General features: G+C 40.3%; 1 protein-coding gene across 6 annotated transcripts in view; it reads left to right on the forward strand.

The window, feature by feature from the left end:
* syngap1b (synaptic Ras GTPase activating protein 1b) overlaps positions 1 to 22,343 on the forward strand; it is a 249,653-nt gene that overhangs the window by 72,365 nt on the left and 154,945 nt on the right. The gene's annotated exons all lie outside the window — the stretch shown is intronic.

The following is a 22,343-nucleotide window of genomic DNA, read 5'->3' on the forward strand; positions in this document are numbered from 1 at the left end:
AAATAACTTGTTAAAAGATGCTTTTATTGATTTATTATTATATATGTATCCAGCCAAAATTCCCCTGTCACAGGCACTGATATCAGCAGCCGTTGTGCAGCCAGAGTCTGTGCAGTAGAGACTATGAGGGATTCAGAGAGAATCCGAGTGGAGCTTGGTGACAAAAATAATAGTATTTTTTTAGGGATGCATGATATTGGATTTTTGCCGATATCCGATATGCCGATATATCGAAACCCCTTTTGACCGATACCGATACCGATAATCACAAGTTTGTTTGTTTTTTTCACTGTAAGAAAGCTAAGTGTGTCCTGTACTGGAATTTATATGTTACTCTTATTGTGACGGTCTTATTTGTTTAAGAAACAAACATAAAACAAGACAAAAACATTTGATTTTACCATAAATTAGAAATGTATTATTTTTTCAAACTTAAGACATTCAGTATTGAAATACAGAAAAATAATTTCTTTAGATTACATGAACTTTAAATATACAATGCATTTTTAAACATAACCAAGTTGCATTTGATTATTTTAGAGCTACTGTAACAACCTGGTGACAGACACAGAGCTCTGCAGTGCAAATAAATGAAGTGCTACATTTTATTCAAGGAGCTTATTTTTCATATGGAAAAAAATAGTAATCCCAACTGAATGGCACCTTATCGGCTGTGCATATCGGCAGAAATTTTCATATCTGCTGATACTGAAAACCGTGTTTTTAAGCTTTTTTCAGCCGATACCGATATTGTGCCAATTATATCGTGCATCCCGTTATTTTTTTTCTTTTGAGAGTCTTATCACTTCTTGACTCTACCTACCGACAAATTTTACAATGTCCGAAAAAATACACAAGAACGGCAGCAGTCACCTTGTTTTTAACCTCTCACAACTAATGAAAACAAAATTTTTTAGAAAAAAGAGGACTTGATTACAAGGCCACCAAATGATATCTTCAAATCACCACAACAATCAGACGTGAGAAACATTTCTATGCGGTGTATTAATTTTTTAATATTTGACTGCAGCCCATCTGGAATGACTGGGGAGATGGTTTATTGACCTATACTGCAACCAGCCACCAGGGGGACTGAGCAGCTTTTGTGCTGACCTCACTTTGAGCCGTGCAAGATGACGTCCATTTCTTTACAGTCTATGGTCACGGACTAAATCATCATGAATCTTTACCTGTTTTGCTCTTTCTTTGGGGTCTATTCCAGCTGGCATTGGTCAGTAGGCAGGTCACATCATGGACAAGTCTCCAGCTTCTCACAGGATTCACTGAAATACAATCATACACTCACACACATAGAAAGGCTCCAGGTTACCCAAGGATTTGAACCAGAAACATTCTTTCTGAGAGGCATCAGCCCTAACCACAGCACCGTCTATTTCCACTCAATGTTAGGTTAAAACTTTCATCTGTGTGTTTGTTATGAATTACCTTAAAATGTTTCTACTGAGGGAAATGTGGGAATAGTGAGGCTGACATTGGTGGTGAAAGAGGCTGCACATTAATTTGACATATGATAAAGTTGTCCCAGGCTTTGTATTTTTGTTGATAATAACTATCATGTTCATGGAATTTGACCAACCAGAACCAAGTATTTAACACAGCTAGTGAAAAATATTTGGCTGGTTGGACTATTAATGACTCAGTGGTGTGTCTGTTTGAACAGAGGAGCACAGTCAAGGTTTTTGGTTTGTGGTCTTATTTGACTAAGTTTGAACAGTTGGTAGTTTGATTTAGAAACACTTTTTGTTATACTGGTTAAAATTATCTATATGTCCTGATAGCAAGCAATACACGATGTGTTCTTAATGAGAGCGAATAATAACCGGTATCTACAGTAGGAGAAAACCCAGGAATACATCAGCCAATCACATCACAGGATCCGATCTGTTAAACCAATCAAATCCGGTCCTGCCGTTTTGCCCTCCTCCTGCACATACATTTCACCGGCGCTCACTCCCCCTGACTCAATGCGTGTTTCTGAGTTCAGCGGTGTTCAGGTTCGCACTCAGTAGAAAAATGGCAGAGAAACTACCCATACCCCGATTACTGGTAACCACTCCTCCAGCTAAACAGAGCAAGAAAAGAAAGACAGAGGCTTTCTTTTCTTTTTCTGTTCCCCTGCCTCTAACTACTGCCCCTCTCGCTCGACCCCGGGCCTGTCCCCTCTGACCCGGTGAGGGATAAGTGGAGTCCTGACGAGATGCTACATTCAAATTCATGCTAGATTTTCAGGACTGCCAACCCTGCCTTTAAATTGAAAGAGTAAAACTAAACAAATAGTCTCTTAATAGGATTACCAGTGTTTCAACTGAAGTATTATTCTCCAAAGAAATGACAGTAAACAGTCAGAAATAACCAAGAGACACGATACCAGCCACATAATGGAAATTAAGGCTGTATTCAGACCAGAAAAGTCCTTTGGTCCACTTGTTTGGTCCGGACCAAAAGCGGACTTTATTTTTTTTTCGTTTGGTGCGGTTCGTATTCAGATTGTACTTTTTGCAAGTGGACTATATTCTGTAAACACATCCACGTGTATGACGATCGGTGCTCTCATTGGACAGCACTGATAAAGGCGGCACACAGAATACAGACCCGGAAATGGAGGTAAACATGTGTGTTTGTGCTCTTATTAGAGCTGCAAAATCATTTTCAGTTTCAAGAGCAGCTCCTTCAAAGCAGGCTTAACAACACAGTTTCAAATTTTGGAACAGCGAAGACGAATGTGCGCAGCAAGGAGACGCTATGCTCTGCGTGTCCTGACCCACAACATGCTAGCAACAGCGTGGCTAAACAGAAGACGGAGGATCAGGTATGAACCAAAGACGGTTAGGTTACGGTGGCTTTATAGGCCCAAAAGGCTCATGTATCCTGTAGTTAGTTCGGATGGACCTTGGTTTGTATTCAGACCTGCATCGGAGAACCACGAACCGCACCAGAGTTCGTTTGGAAGCGGACCGAGACCACCTCAAAAAGTGGGTCTCGGTCCGGTTGTTTGGTCCGCACCAGGGTTCGTTTGTGTCTATTCACACCTGCATGAAAAGTCCGCACCAGCGTGGGAAACGAACCCTGGTTCATTTAAAGTGGACCAAACAGTCCAGGTCTGAATACGCCCTAATAGTAGGGAGACTTCAGATAAGGGGTGGGGTTAATAAACTCCAGGCTCCGCCCACTAGAGAATTTGAAGCAAGTGGATGCAGCTGTAGTTTTCCTTTTCTTTCTACAGCTGGATGATGACATATTGTAACATCCTGTGTCCTGTGCTGCATTAGCTTCCCCTGCTTTACTTGTTTAGTAAAGGTACACCTGGGAAATGGACTGTTCCTCTGTGGTGCTTCTTCAGTTAGTAGATTATTTAAAACACCTTACTCTACGTTCATCCATTCATGCATGCTTTTGTGTACAGTTGAGAGAAAACCTTACAATTTGGATATAATCATGATTATACAAACAGTAGAAATCCTGCTCTTCCAACGCCCCACTCACCTCTGATACGCTAATATCCTTCGTTTATTTTCTATTTTAAAAAATCCTGGGCTTTTATTTTGGAGAGGATTTTTTGTGGGCCAGGTTTTTACCTTCTGTAATTAGCAGATGACTATTCACTGTAATGCCTATTAACAGCTGCCATTTCAGGTTATATAAAAAGTGAAGGGCAAAGTTTATTTTCATGTACAAAAAGAGTATGATGACGCTCAGGTACGACAACTTTTCTATTGATGTGGACTTTCTTAATCCGAGGACCATTTGTAATTAAGACCAGGATCATATTTTACCAGTTCGGATGCTCAAGACATTTAATAATTTGCAGTAGTTTAAAAAAGAGGGTTAATATGAATAATAAAGCAGCCTGCCTGCTTCTCTCTGGGACACCCAGAAAGAATAAATCAATCCTGAGGTTATCATTTCTCCTGGATCACTATCTTCTTTACTGTTTTAATAATCTGTGTGATCTTGATCTATCATTTCCTGACTGCTGCTCCCCTCTGCAGGCTGCTCCACCTCTTTCCCTCCTGTAGGGGGAGCGAGAGAGCTGGCAGTGATGGCTTCCTGCCTGTCTGCCTGCCATCCTCTTCTTCCCCTCCTCCTCCTCTACCTCCTTTCACTCCCTCTCTCATCTCTCATTAATCTGAAGTGACAGAGTTTCATATACCGCCGCCATGCACCAGTGCCCTGTCCCCGGAGTCATGTGTCCAGGCTGCTCCGGCTCCCCCGACTGTGCCAGTGTTACGCAAGAAAAACGGTCGGGGGGCACGAGCTTTGTTTAGCCTGCGAGTGTTGGATGAGACTGAGAAAAATCAACATTTTAACGAACAGGGAAAGTAGACGTAGAGCTGCAGCGGTTTAAAATAAACAGGATTGCTGAGAACAGAATCCTTTTCCCTCTCCACACTGAATTTGCACGCTTAGGTTTATTATCCTGCTCACAAACAGGCGCCTCACTGGCTTTAGCCTGTAGCTACCGTTGTCACAGTGCATAAAGAGGTGACTGGTTTGCTCGTGACCCTGAGAACACAGTCAGGTGGCAGTGGTGTGGGAGTTGGAGGGATTAATTACGTAATGAATGTGGGTGGGCAGTGACTCTGCACAGAAACAGAGAAAAAGCTTGATTTTAAAGTAAGCTATCTGACCTGAACCCCTGAGGGTATGTTCACAAAAAGTGTTGGTATTAGAGTAAACACAGTAATCCATTTGAATACAGACACAGAAAGAAAACCACTTTTTAAAAGGTCAGCCTGTACATACAAGGGTTTAAACGGCTTTTATCTCAGCACTTTGATGACTCCTTTATCTCCCTGTAGATGGTGTACATTTTCCCCTCCCTTTAATACCTTTGAGGCACCTGGGGAAGGAGGAAAAAATGGCCTAATTTGTCTCCTGCCAACTTAGCAGGAGCAGCTGCCAGATCAGGATGACCTTAAAAACAATCCCCTGCCATTTATCAGTTTTATTAAGAGGAATTGTTCTTAGCCAGGTCCGTCTCTGTGGGGTATGGACACTTAAAGGTGCTGTGAACTTTTCCTCTGCACTTAGCGTCTGAAAGTACACATAATAAACCTACTCAGCTGTTATTTGCATTCTCTCACAGCAGAGTAAAGCCTAATGGGCTGCCTAATGGGAACGAGTTTCATGTTTGTTTTCAGGTCTGTACACTTGCTGATCACCTTGCTAGCTCCAAGTTGGACCCTTTTTGCCTTCAGAAGTGCCTCAGTTCTTGGTAAACATTCTTCAGAGAGTTTGGTCCATATTGACATGATAGCATCACACAGTTGCTGCAGATTTCTCGGCTGAACATCCATGATGAGAATCTCCCGTTGCACCACATCCCAAAGGAGCTCTATTGGACTGAGATCTGGGGACTGTGGAGGACATTTGAGTACAGGGAACTCATTGTCATGTTGAAGAAACCAGTCTGAGATGATTCCAGCTTTATGACATGGAGCGTTATCCTGCTGGAAGTAGCCATCAGAAGATGGGTACACTGTGCCCATAAAAGGATGGACATGGTCTTAGGGACCCAAAGTGGGCCAAAAAGATCTCTCCATACCATTATCAGTCTATAGCGTTGATACAAGGCAGGATGGATTCATGCTTTTATGTTGTTTACTCCAAACCCAGAGCCAACCATCTGAACATGGAGCAGAAATCCAGACTTACCAGACCAGGCAATGTTTTTTAATCTGTGGTACCGTTTGGTGAGCCCATGTGAATTGTAGCCTTAAACCCTGTTTTCGCAATATCCGGTCAGTAAAAATGAAGCCTATGCAGAAGTGCTAAAAGTTGCTGTTCATTTAGAATCTGCTTGAGGCTGGCTGCAGAAAGACCAGAAACCACAGACACACTCAGCCAAAAACACAGACTTTTACAGCGTTAAAAACATATTTACAGCCTTGTTCAAAAAACGGCTTGGGTCTGAAACACTGATTTCACTATCAGCACACACTTTACGGTGAGTACATTCTTTTCTAACTCAGCGGTTTTGAAGTTATTAGGATCATTTGATTGTCCAATCAGAGACACAGCTCAACTCACGTGACTGGCGGGCACCCTGTTGCTGTTCGAAAGGAAACTCACAGACGGCATCATATCGAATGTGGCTGGGTCCACGGATTGGCTTCACCTTGTGGAGGCTATGTCCATGTTTTATACAGTCTATGGTTTCTACCAAGCGGTTCAGTTCAGTTCGTCTCGTTTCCACTGACGAAACCCAGGGTAGATTCCCAAATAACCAAGGCGAGCCGTCACACTTTTTGGAACCCTTTCATAGAGGTGCCATACTAAACTGATCCGTGGTGGAGGTGGAGCTACAACACTGCAGTCCGTCGATTTGTTGGAAGAAACCTTGCTTACCAGGCAATAGCGGCTGTATTTTTTCCTTGTGGCACACAGTCTTCTCTGAAACAAGTCTTGATTGTTCTTTGTAACAAAGAGCTACATGCCAATCACAAAGAAGGTAAATTGCTGGGTGTTTCCCATTGCTGCTCTTTGTTTACTGTGTCGTATTTTTCTTCTTTGTTGGATTTATAAGTGGGGTACACTGTGTACACTGTTATCTAACTGATGCGGCTATCGACACCTGGCTTACACGCCACCTACAACTAGGGGGCACAGTTGGCTGTGGAAACGCACCCTATTGCTATTCTTGCAATTCGATTCTGTAATGATTTTTGGAGTACTGATTTGATTGAAGTTGTGATTCTTTGATATTTAAATTTTTGCAATTTTTAGTTTGCTACACACCATGTGAAAAAGTTAGATGATGATTATAATGTCTACAGACTATATCAGGGGCCATATTTTCCCATAAAATGCAGATCACGTGAGTCAGAGAATAACATTTCGCCCTCTGCTGGAGAAAAGTGGTGACTTTTTTACAATTCAGTTTATAAACCAAGACTGAAAAGGAGAATTTGAATTTGAAAAATTAAAAAAAATGATTTTTTGACAAAGAATCATGATTTTGATATTTATATCTTGTTTTTTTCCTCCCACCCCTACCAGCAACCGTTTCACATCAAAGTCTCTTAAATCACTTTCTTTTCTATTATGATGCTCAGTTTCATCTTCGGCAACTTGTCTACCTGCATGAATGCATAGAGTTGGGACCACGTGATTAGCTGATTTAATATGATATAACAAGCATTTGAACAGGAGAGTTTGATTCTGCTGTGTAAGTGGACGTCTGGGCTTGAGACCACCTCAAGTGGCGACTTGTGGAACTGCAGTTTTCTGCACTTTCACTGTAGCTTCACTTTTCAATGATTAAATTGCTGCTTGGTGTTTTTTAAACATCTTTAAGCAGATTGGAGTTTTCTTTACACTTGAGCAGCTTTTAGTGTTTGCTGGATTGTTTTTAAAAAGCTCAGAGTGATTTACAAGTAACACAAAGTTGAAAGTTACTGTACCCTAAAAAAGTTATACTAACACTTTTATCTCCTGAATCTACTGCACGTAACTTTATGGGATGTAAAAACTTTTCTTCGAGTATTGTATCTCTGCAAATAGTCAATTTTCACGCACTGGTTCTACGTGTATGAAAGGTCAGAAACAGTCCAAATGTCAGCTCTATTGGTCCGTCCACTGTGTGTGTGTGTGTGTGTGTGTGTGTGTGTGTGTGTGTGTGTGTGTGTGTGTGTGACTCTCTAAGTACTATCATCGTGTGTTTGATGAACACCGTAGCCAGAGCCTGAGGTCAGGAGGAGGAGGAACATCTGTCCGTGAAAGAACATTACTGAGGGTCTGAAGGACAAATCCTGCTTTTGGCCGGCTCTGCCTCCTATCACAGCGCACAGAGCTGTGTGCACTTTGTGTTTTTGTCTGTGTGTGTGTTCGTTTTTACGTGCCTGCGCCCGCGTTAAGGTGAAACTCATTGCTGCTCATATTCGAGCAGGTGCATGGCCAAATTTTAGTTATTGCCTGCCTTTGTGTGTGTGTTCTCGTGCAGGTTACTGTGTTTGTGTGTGTGTGTGTTGTTGTGTTTGTGCCAGAGTCAGACAGCCAGCAGTGTTTGATTACCGCCCTATAAGAAGTAATGGATTGCACAGTTTTTCAAACGTTACACACTCTGTCTCTTGCTGTCTTAAACACACAAAGACACACACACATACACAACCTTTTCCTTCGCTCTGTCTCACACGCACACACACACACACTTCTACTCGATGTCCCAGCATCCTCTCCTGCTCCTCACAGCTGGGCCTGAGGAAGCGGTAGTGACATATGGGCGAGCCAGCCTGCAGCATCGCTCAACTCAAGCTGCCAAGCTGAACAAAAACACCCTCCTCCCATCCTCAGATCAGTGACACTCGTTTTCCTTCCCTCCTTCTCTTCCTCCTCTTCCTCTGCCTCTGTCACTTCTTCCTCAGACGCCACTGTCCCAACATCGACCAGCTTCTGTTTCTTGCACTGCGGCACGCCTGTTTTCCTCTTGCTCAGATTTGAAATAATTTTCATAGATGCTTCAATCCATCAGGTGTTCAATTTAAAATCAGAGGAAACTAACTGTGCCTACCGTGCCAGAACATGCCCCAAAAACATCCGCACAGCCTCATGTCCTGTTTCCATTTATAGAACTCTTATTAGATTATTCAGTTGTTTGGGTGCAACCACTGATCTACACGTCACTGAAGTGCAGGAATCAGGAGAGAGCTATTAAATGGACCACAAATTAAAGACAAGAATGGGGTCAGAATGAAAAGTGTGTTTAAAACTCTAAAAGTGGGATGATTCAGCTGTGAGTCTTAGAACATGGCAGATCCCTTGTGCCTTTGTGACTGATCTGACTGACTTACCGTTTTTTGTGACTTCGTCAAATACTTTTTCTAAAAACATCTGCAGGCACACCTCTGTCACTCTTTCTTTTCCACTGCCTAGGATTTACATAACTTTATTAAAATCAAGGAAATTTTCTTAGTCGTACACAAGAGATATTTTCTAAAGATGTGTTACGACCCACTCCACCCCTGTCAGCCAGTGTTTAGCTAGCTGTGTCTAGTTAGCATGAGGAAAAAATAATACAAGTCAAATGGTTTTATCTGGAATAGTGTAAGTACTAAACAAAATATAGTCTTAGTCAAAAAAATACTTTCTCACCTCAAATAGACCTGTTTCCAGCCCTGACAATCACCATGTGTGATCAGGGTGGAAGAGGGTAAATATTGAAATGATCATATGACTCCTGTTTTATCCCTGGTTGGTGGAATTGTTGGTGTTACAACTTTCTCCATGTTACAACCATACCCAGTCTCCCCTACATCTTTTTTACAACTGTGGTCCTCTTCTTTCGACTCCTCACTCATAAAGATCAGGATAAAGAAGAGAATATTTTTTCCTGACTTTGTTTTTATTCCGACTTAAAAGGCAAAATTTGAATTTCAAGTCAAAATTCTGTCTTTAGAATTCAGAATTCTATCAAATCACATTCTGACTTTAAATGTTAGGATTCTTAAAAAAAAGTCTAAGCTCAGAATAATGCTATCATAGTCAGACTTTTGTGATTCAAGTGAGAATTCTGTAAGTAATATAAGATAATTAAGTAAAAAAGTGAGAATTTCAGAACAAAGTAAGAGTTTTAGTTTAAAGGGACTGTAAGAACTTTATTATGGGAGGTCCTGGACTTAGGTTGTTTTGACTTTACAACGCCAATGAATATATGTACTAGAGCCCGACCGATATAGGATTTTTGGGGCCGATACCGATACTGGGGGCAAAAAAAAAGCCGATATCCGATATATCAACCAATATCCGATATATTGGCTGATATATATAATAAATTCATTGATATACATGGGATATATACTGTATATAATCACAAATCATTATGATACCCATATGATTCAAGACAGAGACAGAACACTATCAAATTAAAACAAGGAACTTTAATTATAATACTGTCAACATAAGAACTGTAGTGTAAACCAGTGATAAATAAGAACAAGCTGTAAACACAAAAATAGATAAATAAGTCAAACTTTAAACACAGTAAGTATAAAAAGAAAATAAAAAATGTAAACACACAATGAGCAACTTAAACAACATTAAAACGCCAAATTATAGTCTTACATTAGATAATGGTGGACGTGTGAATTAACAGTAGCATTTATCTCTGTTTATCTCACAAAAAAGCAACTAACACAATGTTAAAACGTTGTTGTATAGTCTTACATTAGATAATGGTTGACGGAGGGGAAGGGCACTCGGGCAGCCCAACACACAGAAGCAGGAGCCACAGAATCTCAGTGCAGCAAAAATTTTTATAATTGGCTACATTTTGGCCGATGTCGATTCATCGGTGACAGGCATAATCGGCTCTAATATGTACGTAAGAAAATAGAGATGGTTTCCCAGTTACGCCGCTCTGTTTTGAAGCTCCTAAGACAGATACTAGTTTTTGAAGCGTATTTTTACACAGCTACACAGTGCTCCACGGTCGTCACCATCATCCACTTTGTCTCGAGTCGAGTCATAGTGTAGTCTGTCTATGTTCGTGCTCCATACTTTTCTTGTTATCGTCACCTTTTTCGCATCATGGACACAAAAAGAAAAGCAGGATCTGTTTTCCCATGAATATGAAGCTTAATACATGTATTTGGATAGTTATTTAGAGATTCAGGGGGTATTTAGGATAAAAAGCTGACTTTCGGGTTAGGACGTGTCGTAAGAACAGAACTTGTTTGTAACTCTAGGACCACCTGTAGTGATCTTGAAAAAGTGTCACATCTAGATATATTTTCCTGATTGTAATCTACACTTTAAAATGAGATTATCAGCACCGAAATAGGTGATTTTTAAACACTACTGCTCAGCTTCTCTCTCAGGTCAGACATGATTTGATTGATTGATTCACAGCACGTCGAAGTCTCTACGACAACACTACGCTGGCTGGAAAAGTTCAGCAGCGAGAAGAGAAATCTGTGTTTTTCTCTGCTGAAAACTAATTCTGTGATTAATTTTGTAGTGATGGTGGACACTGGAGCCTAACAGTCAGACAAAAAAAGGACAGAAGAGCAGAAGAAAGATAAACAGGGGGAGTGATAGAGCAGGGACCAAAGGTTAAAACACAAGCTACAGGCTAGAACAGTGGCTAAGCTGTTTGTGCTTAGGTTGACTCCAACCCACAGTCAGCAGTTATTCTGCAGTGGTCTGTTCAAACTTGAGAGTCTATCGATAAAATGAAGAGTGAGGTTACGTTAGCTCTGATTGGTAGATGACTGGCAGGACATAACCAGGATTTACTAACATCACACATTACAGACATGTCTTAGAGCAGCGGAGTCAGGTTGTCAGGTTGTTATAATTGTTGTAAGAAAGAATTTAATAAAAAAGTCAGAATTCTGTGGTTTTGTCAGCATTTCAGGGGACAAGCATTTTCCTTTTGTATAGACCTTTGTGTTACCTGTGTATTTTGTATCAAAAGATCTTAACAAATACATTTTGATTGGTTGTTTGAAAAAAAAAAACAAGTCAAAATAAACAATAGTTGTCAGATTGAAAAAAAGGTAGCTTTGTTAACCCAGCCTCCAACTTTTATTCCCCTGGAAACCTTTTCTTTTCTGACAATCAATCAAGCTGTTATGCAGACAATAACACTGGTCTGTTACATCTATTGAGGAATAATTGAAAAGCTCAATTCTTTCTTTGTAACCTTCTCTACTTCAGCTCTGGGGGGGTTCAGGCTGTGATCCTTAAGCTTCCTTCACAAAAACACTCTTGAAAATTTCTAAAAATGTTCAGTAGCTCTGCCTTGAGAGATTTCTGCAGCCTGAAGTCTTCCTCATCAGACGAAGTGAGAGACGAGTCTCCAGAAACAGGCCGTGACATGAAAAGCAGGCCCGGCTATGACGACAGTTTTAGCATTTATATTAACAGAACATGTAAACAGACAGATGAGCTGGATCTTTGTTGCTCTTGCCTTGGAAACAATAAATCTTCTCCTAACCCATTCACACATGCAGCTTACAACCAAATTTCAGAATATTATGAGAACATTTCTGCATACGTGAAGAATTAATCATGCAACTCTTGGGCGCAAGAGATAAAGTGGGGAAAAGTTAGTATTGAACGCATCAACTTTTTTCTCATCACATTTATTTCCATTTTAAACAAAACTTCTACCAGACATTAGTACTAACTCATAAAATCCACACATAAAAAGAAATCATAATGTTCAGGTCCATAGATAATTAATATGTCGAATTAAGTACAATGACACAGGAAAAAAAGTATTGAACACGCTAACTGAGACTCATCTAATACTTAGTGGAGAAGCCTTTGTTTGCAATGACAGCTTCCAGAAGCTTCTTGTATGTTTGAACTAATGGCCCACACTGCTCAGGTGTGATTTTGGCCCATTCCTCTGCACAGATCGTCTTCAAATCTGGAATATTCTTCGGTGCCCTCTGGTGAACCCTTTTCTTTTGTTCTTTCCACAAATGTTCAGTTGGATTTAAGTCAGGTGATTGACTAGGCCATTCTAACAGACTGATTTTCTTTTTTTGAAACCATTTGAGAGTCAACTTTGCCGTGTGCTTTGGATCGTTGTCCTGCTGGAAGGTCCAGCCACGTCTCATCTTCATCATTCTGGTGGATGGCAGCAGATTCATATCAAGAATTTCCCCATACATGGCTCCATTCATTGCTCCGTCAGTTATATGAAGTTTGCCAAAACCATGAGATGAGAAACAACCCCATGCCATGATGCTTCCACCTCCAAACTTCACTGTTGGTGTTGTGCTTTTTGGCTGATGTGCAGAGCCATTTCTCCTCCAAACATGGTCTGTAGTATGACAGCCGAAAAGTTCAGTTTTGGTCTCATCTGACCAGACAACATTCTCCCAGTATTCTACAGGCTTGTCAAGATACTGTTTAGCAAACTTTAAACCAGCTTCAACATGACTTTTCTTGAGGAATGGAGTCTTGTGGGCTGAGCGTCCATAGAGGCCATGGCAGTGGAGTGCATTGCCAATTGTTTTCTCTGTAACAATTGTACCTGCTGCCTCCAAGTCTTTCTGGAGCACTTTCAGGGTGGTCCTTGGCTCGTTGAGTCCTCTTCTGACTATCTTTCTGACTCCCTGGTCAGAAATCTTCAAGGAGCTCCTGTGCGTGGCCTGTTGATGGTAAGGTGGTGCTTCTTCCACTTGTGAATAATGGCCCCAACGGTGCTGACTGGAATATTCAGGTGCTTTGATATAAGTCTGTAACCAGTTCCATTCTGATGCTGAGCAACAATCAGGTTGTGAATGTCTTCAGAGAGCTCTTTGCCTTTACCCATCATGAGGTGTGTGGTATTTAACTGCTTGGTGAAAAAACGACCTTTTTTATAGGACCATCAATTTGCTCTAGCCCAGCTGATGTTGGTTTGCACTAATTGGAAGTTCAAGTAATAGTTACTGACAGATTTCAGGTGGTATGGTGCATTTCCTTGCCAAAGTATACAGCCTTTCCATGGTGTGTTCAATACTTTTTTCCTGTGTCATCAAACTCAATTCCACATAATTATTATTTATGGACTTGAATATCATTATTTTCTTTCATGTGTGGATTATTTGAGTTAATACCACTGTATCAAAATGTTGTGAGGGCTCAGAAAGTGCCAGTGTTTTTAAGAGAGACATTTTTACTCAATAACCCCACGGCCCTCTCCTCCAGGACTAATCTAAGTACGAACTTATAAATTCTCTCCCAGCTGCAGCTGAAGCTCCTCATTCTGTAGTTTATCAAAAAATAACTCAGTAACCCTCGCCTTAAGATGTGTTGTTATGTGGTTTGTTCAGTTCAGTGGAGGGTAATGGATCTTGCAGCTTGGAGATGGCACCGTGCCAGGCCTTCTCTGCTTTATTTCTGCAGCGGTGTACTGGGTTTTAAATTAAATTGTTCCTTTAAAATTATATGTGAGGTGTAAGTGCACCATCTGAAGTGATAAAAAGTCAGCGTGTTAGCCTAATGCTGCCTCTCTGTGGGTGCTGAGAGCAGGCCCTGCCAGCTCCCCGCACCCACTCAACCCCTGAGCCGCTGTTATGTCATGTTTCCAGCTGCAGACCCTCGCCACATCTGACCAATTAAATCCTGCCACACGCAAAGCAGAAATCGCTGCCAGGTGTTTTTACCCCCCTGCTGGAGGAAGAAGTGGGATGCTTCTTGGTAGGATGGGAGAGAGCGGCATGATGGGTATTTTTCAGTGAGTTAAATTGTCAGTGATGAATTGCACTGGGCAGGACAGCAGGATGAGAGTGGGTGGGCTTGTTCTTCTTCGAGTGGATGTGATTGAGGAAAATTGCCATATGTAGCTTCTTGTTTTTGGGTGGCACTGATGTCTTAATTGCTGTTTCGGATTAAATTTTCTAAAACTTGTGGATTTTAGGAAACTCTAGCTTTTTAATGCAGCTCGTGTTCTGAAACACGTTTGTCTTGTTTCCAAAAAATAAGACATGAAGGTGTTGAAGTGTGCAGAACAGAGAAAACCTGCTCCTCATCTTTCCAGAGATGCATTTTATAACCGTCTCACAACTCTTACTGTAGGTAGAAGTAAACGCAGCACATTTGTCTCCTCTGGAATCCATGGCAACAGCTGAAAATGTGGACAGAGAGAGAGGCATCACTTTAACCCTGCTGAAAATCACTACTATTCCTTCAATAACCGCAAAACCATTCAGCGAGATTACCTGGGGTCTGAGTTTGCTACTCCTCCGTACTCGCCTCCTGAATCCTTTTTCATGGAGTCAGAGCTGGCACAGTGCTCAGCCAGGCGTTATGAAACCACTTTACTTATCACCTTATGTATATTTAGAAACACTGTAAACTTGCAGGAGAGCTGCAGTCGGTAACGGTGGCTTTATTTGCGGTCCTGATCAATGAAGAGTTCCGAAAATGGGAGGTTAATTCAGGTTTACTGTTATTCATTGGCACTAAAGCATATTTAATTAGACCAACAGAGTGCTCGGCCACTCTGCCGCTGTTTCAGACATTAATCTGGCAGAGAGAATTAAAAGAAGGTTAGAGAAAGCTGTGAGCGCTGACAAGACTGGGGTTTAAAATGAAGCAGGATGCACCACAGATTGCAGCTGGGTGTCGAATAATTTCACTCTGGTAGGAGGGATATTCTAATTAGGCAGCATGGTGATTTTAATACTGTTGGAGGATGCTTTTTTTATCCTTCATAACACGATCGCTTTCACTTTTACATCTGTGAGTGTGTTAATCATTTTAGGAGAGGTTCTAAATCATTTAACAAGAATATTGCATAATCACTCCACAATTCTTTATTTAAAACTCATTTGCAATCAAGTACTTATTTATAGAACGGCCATAACAGACACTTTTCTTCATTTTTTCTTGTTAACAACAGAAGAAAATGCATCATAACCTAAAACTTCATCTTAAAGCTCCTGTGAGGAACTTTCTGTTCATTTCAACTTTGGTGCCCCCTTGTGGACAAAGTCACACATCTGGTAGCTCTGCTCATCTTTACTTTTGTAAATCACATTTTCAATCAAATACATCATCTGTAATGAATATTTGCAGTGAGGAAAAGTAAAAATAAGATTTTCTGCCTCAAACATCCTGTTTTATTTCCATTTTGATTTTGAAAGCCATAAAGAGTCATAAAAAACAATTTTTGTGTGTTTCATGGCAGTGAAAAAGTCATCAAAGGGGTTTTGAGTAAATATGCACATGAGAAAGTAAGGTTGATCTGTTAAGCATTTTTAGTTTTTTTTAGATAAAAAAGTTTACTGAGAAAACATTGAATATAAAAATTGAGATGAGATAAATATTTAACAAAGATCATAAACAGATGAATAACATTTTTAAGAGATTACAATTTTTCTTTTTCTTTTTTTTCTTTCTGTCTTTTTTTTTTTTTTTTTTTTTTTTTTTTTTTTTTACAAATTTTACAATTTATTTTTTTCCCTCATTGAACATTTGAGCTTCAAAACCTGCCAACATTTAACCTCATACTATAAATTCTAATAGTTATATAATATGTTTCTCATCAACAACATTTTATTAATTTTTGCCATGTAATAAAAATAAAAAACATACAGATAACATACTGATAAAATAGACCCCTTTAATAGCAATAAATTATGACTGCACTTAATAACAAAATATAATAATAAGACAATAGTAAAAACATATAGAGTCAGAGAGAAAATAATGACCAAAAAAATAAAAATAAATAAATAAATAAATTTGAAAAAAGACAACAACAATAATAATAAAATAAAAATATCAAACAAAAAATCTTTTCATTGATCTTAGTACTGGCCCAGTGTGCACACTAACCAGCCATGACATTATGACCAACAGGTGACAGACATGCTTATGTTCCCATAACCCCATCCAACACAGAACACAAGAGCCAGTGTAAGAATGTGAGCCAGAGTCAGAGCATCACCAAAACTGCAGCTCTCATCAGATGTTCCAAGTCTGCATGGGTCAGTAGCTTCTTAAAATGATCCAAGGTAAAAATAAAGGTGAACCAGCTACAGGATCATGTGCAGCCAAGGCTCTTTGATGACCATGCTGGAGCTCAAATTGCTCAAAAAACACAGGGTGCCCTAAAGCGCCACCAACAGCTGAGTGTAAACACTAAACCATGACATAACTGAAATCCAAGGAAGTTTTTTTTTTTTTTAGTACATCTTAAATGACTCAATTTGTGCCTCATTTGCTTCATAAGTTCAGGAAGTGTCTTATTACAAGATATACGTGAGAAAACAAAGAATCAGTTAATGAGGTAAGAAAAATTTGCTCCTCAGAAACGTCTTAAGTAAAGAAACAGAACATAACAATGTACATTTTCAATCCAGGCCTCATTTTTGTCTTTTCACATCTTGAATTAAAATATTTTTCCTGACTTGTAAGAGAAAGTGGCTGATATTGAGTAGAAAGAAGTCATAAACACTTGCTTAGATTTTAGTTTCTGCAGTGTAAAAAGAGTCTTTGGAAAGAAACTAACTACAAGATTTGAGTATTTACTTGGCTTCCATATTCCCTGGAAGTCTACTAAGTAGTGGGGTGTCTTTGTTGTTTTTATGCTGCTTACGGTTTTAATTTACACTGCAAAAAACTGAAATCTTATAAAGTATTTTTGTTTTATTTTCAGTAGAAAATGTCTTTTTAGACTTAATATGAGCCACATTCACCTGACCAGTTCAGAAAAACATCTTGGTTCAAGTTACCTACAGACAAAAATGATGTCTTGCTTGTAAGATGTAAAAAAAGAATTCCAATGGAACAAGAGAAAAGTTATCAAATTTTCTAGCAATATTTCTTGCTCCGTTGGCTGAATTTTTTGACTTGTTACAAGCGATTCAGACCTCATTTTTGTCTTTAAATAACTTGAAACAAGACATTTTTCTTGACTGATAAATTGAATGTGGCTCATATCAAGTAATTAAGACAAGTTTAAGTTTCACTTAAAATAAGACAAAAACACTTGATGAGATTTCATTTTTTGCAGTGTAGTGTTTAAAGACGCTATCAAAAAACACTTAGGGCAGATCAAGTTGTTTCATTCTCTTTTTGAATTTTTATGTGAAAACTTCCTCATGATCCATCCCAAAGTGTAAGTTAAGCTAAGTACGGAAGCAGAGGAGGGACACGCTGAACAAAACATCACCAACAAGATATATGACTCAACTCTCTCTTATGTAATTGCCCCAACCAAAGAGGAACCGAGCACATTAACGTACACACTGTGCGTTTGCACAGTGCACTCATAAAGAATGGATGCTGTTAATATATTTTTCATCGAGGAAGTTGTACCGTAATGTCATCACAACAAGCGATATATTGGTACCAAGAAAGCGCCTGATTACAATGCAGTTGCGAGCACTTTGGTTACACAAGCAGTAAATTGGAGAGTAATCATAAAGGCCGTTGATTTACGATGCATGTCTCTGATTAAGTTGGATATAGAGACTCATAAACAGAGCTTCTTGATACACGATGTGAGGCATCTTCTGCACGGCTGCTCTAACTAGATTATTGCAGTGGAGATGTGCATTTATGTGTGTGTGTATACGTGCAAGTGTGTAGGTCTGATGTGTTCCAGCTGTAGCGTGATGGAGGAGGATGTTTGTAGCTTGAAGAGGAGCAGGGCGTGCATTAAATTTTCATGTGCCCTTACTTTGATGGACACACATCGGCACATACCAAAAAGTAGTACAATTCAGGCACCACATGTATAAAATAGAGCCCTCACACACACACACAAGCTTCTTGACAGAGCTCCTTGAGAGTGAGTGGCACTCTGTTGTCTTATGGGACATATGGCTCAGCGTGACCTGCCTGTGTCCTTCACTGTTGTTGGCTTCAGCCCAAAGCCCCCCAGGCTGCACTATCCCGCTCCGCGCTGCAGTCAGTCCCACCTCCTGACACCGTTCCTCTGTGTTCACACCAGCTCTTTTATGTCCCGATGTTGCATTTCTGTGAGACGCTTCCCTCAATAGGACACACTCAAAGGCGCAGCGGTATTGTATCCGAGCACAAAGAAGGCTGCATCATTTCCACAGACTCAGTGACTTTTTATCGGTAAGGATACATAGAGGACGGCAGCTTCCGCTCACTTTCAAAGGAATACACCTATGCCCATGTTTGTCACTCTAAATCCATTATTCAGCATTTGTTAAAGCTGCATAAATGGATTTTTGGCCGCTTGGGTGTAGAAGAACACCACAACAGGCGCAAGAACACATCGGTTGCATAAACACTGTGTGGCCACTTTATTAGGTCCATCCATTAGCTTAACAGCTTGTCCTCAGAGAGATGCAGGAGGCTGGAGCCAATCCCAGCTGACATTGGGAGTGATGTTAGGTACTCCCAGGACAGGTCGCCAGTCAATCACAGGGCTGGCACAAAGAGGCAGACAACCATTTACACATTCACACCAATTTCGAGATGCCAATCAGCCCCACATGCTTTTCTAAGTGAAGAGGAAAGCTCAGAGAGCTGGAGCCAAACAAAAGTAAGCAAAGAGGGAACATGGAGAGTAAAATCGATGGCAATCAAATGTTACAACTCAGCCATAAACTCCACTCATTTGAAGATAATGAGATTCAGTTTTATTGACAATTTCAGAGGTTTTAATTGAACCTTCTGTTTCTGGTTAAGAGCTCCTGATTTTTTTCACTGATTTTCAACCAAGACGTTTTTACAGTACACCAGACTTTTTTTGGATCTCTTTCTTCAGAGCAGGTTTTCTAGCTCCCCCCTCTGGAATCCAGTGGTCTGAGAGAAGAGCTAGAAAAGCACTCAGAGAGCACAGAGCTCCACCAAGCATACTGTGATTGTCACCAACACTTAAGTCCTACTTTAATGTTATACTCCCTTCCAGCAGAGAAATTTGTTTCCTGACAGTGTTGAAAATTATGATGACCCAGATCATATTCCCTATTCCAGATCTTAGTATCCAGAATCTTGCCAGGATCTGGGTCGTACTTTTACATCTGTCAGAAATTATGGTGACCTTGTCTTGTATTGTTTTGCAAAGAAATCCGACCATTTATGGTGGAGTTATATACACATATGGTGAAAACAGCCCTATCTCACGCTGGTAATGAATCCTTTAAAAAAGTCCTGGATCCAGACGGTGATCCAGATCACCTCTAAAATGTAATCACTTCTTCCTTATCCCATTTTGAACATTTCCTGAAAATTTCATCAAGATCCGTTTGTTGCTTTTTGAGTTATGTTGTTCACAGACAAACAGACAAACTCTCCCAAAAACACAACCCCCTTTGTGAAGGTAATGGGTGCAGTCTCTTTCAGGGATGCTATGACTGATTACATTATTACCCTCGGTAGTCAGACCCAGAAATATCCATCAGTTAAACATTTTTTTGATATTTTTAACAATGTAGGGCTGAAATACAGATTATATATTGTGTCTACGATGCAGTACAGCCACCAGCCACTAGCTGGGGCTGTTTCTCCAGTCAGTCAGGCTACTGACATAGTGCTTCATATGGCAATATCATGTAAGTAATGTCTAGTCAAATTGGCATATAACCACTCTACAGGGACCAGCACTGCATGAGGACTCTAACTTAATATGAGAACTGAAGCTCTGCTAGCATTAGCTACACTTTGCTAACCAATTGGACATCATTTACCAGCGCACTCTTTGATTTTGTGGGCAGCTGTGCTCAGTTTTGAATGTTTTTTGACTGTTTCCTACCTTTGAGCTAGCTTGTTGGAATTAAACCACATTAGAAGACCAGGAAATTTGTTGCCTCTTAAACATCTCAAGTGACAGTTAAATCACTCAGTGGTTTCTGAAGAGGCATTAGCTGGTGGTCACCATGACTACCATAAACGAAATGTTGACTCCTTCTAACTCTGGATCACTTGTCACACACTCAAATGTCAGGGATACAGAAATTAGCAAGAGTTGCTAAAACTGTTGGAAGCTCAGAATTGGCTTGTGTGTGGTTTCCACTTTTAGCCGGTCCCAACTGGACTCTTAAATTAGTTTCATTTTTTAACTATGGGTTTTGCCACTCGGGGAGATCTCCTGGGTGTACTGCTAGTCTGCCCCATAGACTACATAGAGAGTGGACAGTATGGCTCCACCATTTACCATTGTACAGTTTTGAAGCCAAAATACCTCTGTCACAGGTGCCGCCATTGGCAGCCGTTGTGCAGCCAGAGTTGGTGCAGTAGAGGCTATGAGAGAATCTGAGTGGAGCCTGGCGACAAATATGATAATTATTTTTTTTCTTTCAAGAGTCTAATCTCTTCTTGGTTGTCCCTTCTGACATATTTTACGATCCCTGAAAAAAATACACAAGAACAGCAGCTGTCAAACATCATTTAACATGATGTAAAGCCTCATTTTGAACCTCTTTTAACTAATGAAAACGAAACTTTTCAGAAAAAAGAGGACTTAAATACAAGGCAGCCAAATAATCTCTAAATCACCAAAAAAATCAGACGTGAGAAACATTTCTACGAGTTGGATTATTTTTTAAAGTTTGACCACAGCCCATCCGGAATGACTGGGGAGATGGATTTTTTGACCTATACTGCAGCCAGCCACAAGGGGGAGCAGTTTTTGTGGCAACCTCACTTCAAGCCAAGCAAGATGACATCCATTTTTTTTTTTTCATAGTCTGTGGTCTTCCCCAAAGATCTTCTGGTTGGTGGGGCCAGGAGTATTTCTAATCGGAAGATAAGCAGGAAAGAATCCAATTTCTAATGTCAAACCATATCATTGAGTTTGTGGTAGCTTACTCTGAGCTCTTCCTGGATTTCTCATCTCTTTCTTTTGGTCACTTCTTAAGGCTCATGACTGTAGGGGGGGAGCCGAAACTGGGTAAATCAAAAGCTTTACCCACCATTCACTGCTGACGTGGCACCAACTGGTGGATCTCACAAGCTAGCTGACCCTACTTCAAGCACAAGGCTTCAAGAAACTTGAACTGCTTTGGTTGAGGCAAGAACTCACCTCTGTTCAAGACATGGAGATGCTGACCATCATTGAGACTTTGCAAACTTCTGTTGCTACAATATGCCCCAATGCATGCTGGGTTCTACAGATTAATTATGCTAACAGAACCACATCGTCTGCAAAAAGTTAAGTCAAGATGTAAAGGTCGCTGAACTAGACACTCTTCTTAAAATGGCCATCTCTCAAGAGTGTGTCAAAGAAATTAAAAACATAAACAAAAAGACCCTGAATACACCCCCAGTATTGTTCATATACTGGTAGCTTCATTCTTGTTTTATTCTAGCATCAAATTGGACATTATGAGCTTTGAGAAGGTAAAATAAATGGCAGAGCTTTTGTATTTGATTGCATCTGTGCGCCTAACAAACTGACCATGGAGTGTGTTATCTTTTATGAAGCAGTGCGTTACACATCAAAAAGGCTCAAAGCTACATAAACATGGAGGAAAAAACAGCTGGCAATAAAACCTTTTAGATGAAAAATGCTAAAGCTTCACAGCCGCTCATACTAATACAGCCTCATACAAAAGCTTTCATCTACAATTCATCACAGAGAGATCCTTTAAAAGAAAACTCGTCGCACATTTCTGCAGTCTCTTTTTTTACGTCTGTGTGATTTTGTTGGTTTTCTGCCGCCCAGTGCCAACACAAAACCAGCTTTTGGTGTTCAGTCAGGATTTATAGTTCAGTACTTTACAGTAGACGCTGTTTTTTCAGCGTAGCCGCAATGTTTCAGAAGCACCACTGCTGCTGATTAGTGAGGCACATTCTCCCATTTATCCTCCCTCAAGTCTCGCTTTTATGAATTCAGGGACTGTGGGGCCAAATGTGGCAGAGCTGTGAAATGTGCTCTATTTTTTTCTGTATACATTTTT

The sequence above is a fragment of the Halichoeres trimaculatus genome, unplaced genomic scaffold (assembly GCF_033239565.1).
Source record: "Halichoeres trimaculatus isolate MK-OKI-2021-1 unplaced genomic scaffold, fHalTri1.1 fHalTri1_scaffold_12, whole genome shotgun sequence".
Lineage (NCBI taxonomy): Eukaryota > Metazoa > Chordata > Actinopteri > Labriformes > Labridae > Halichoeres > Halichoeres trimaculatus.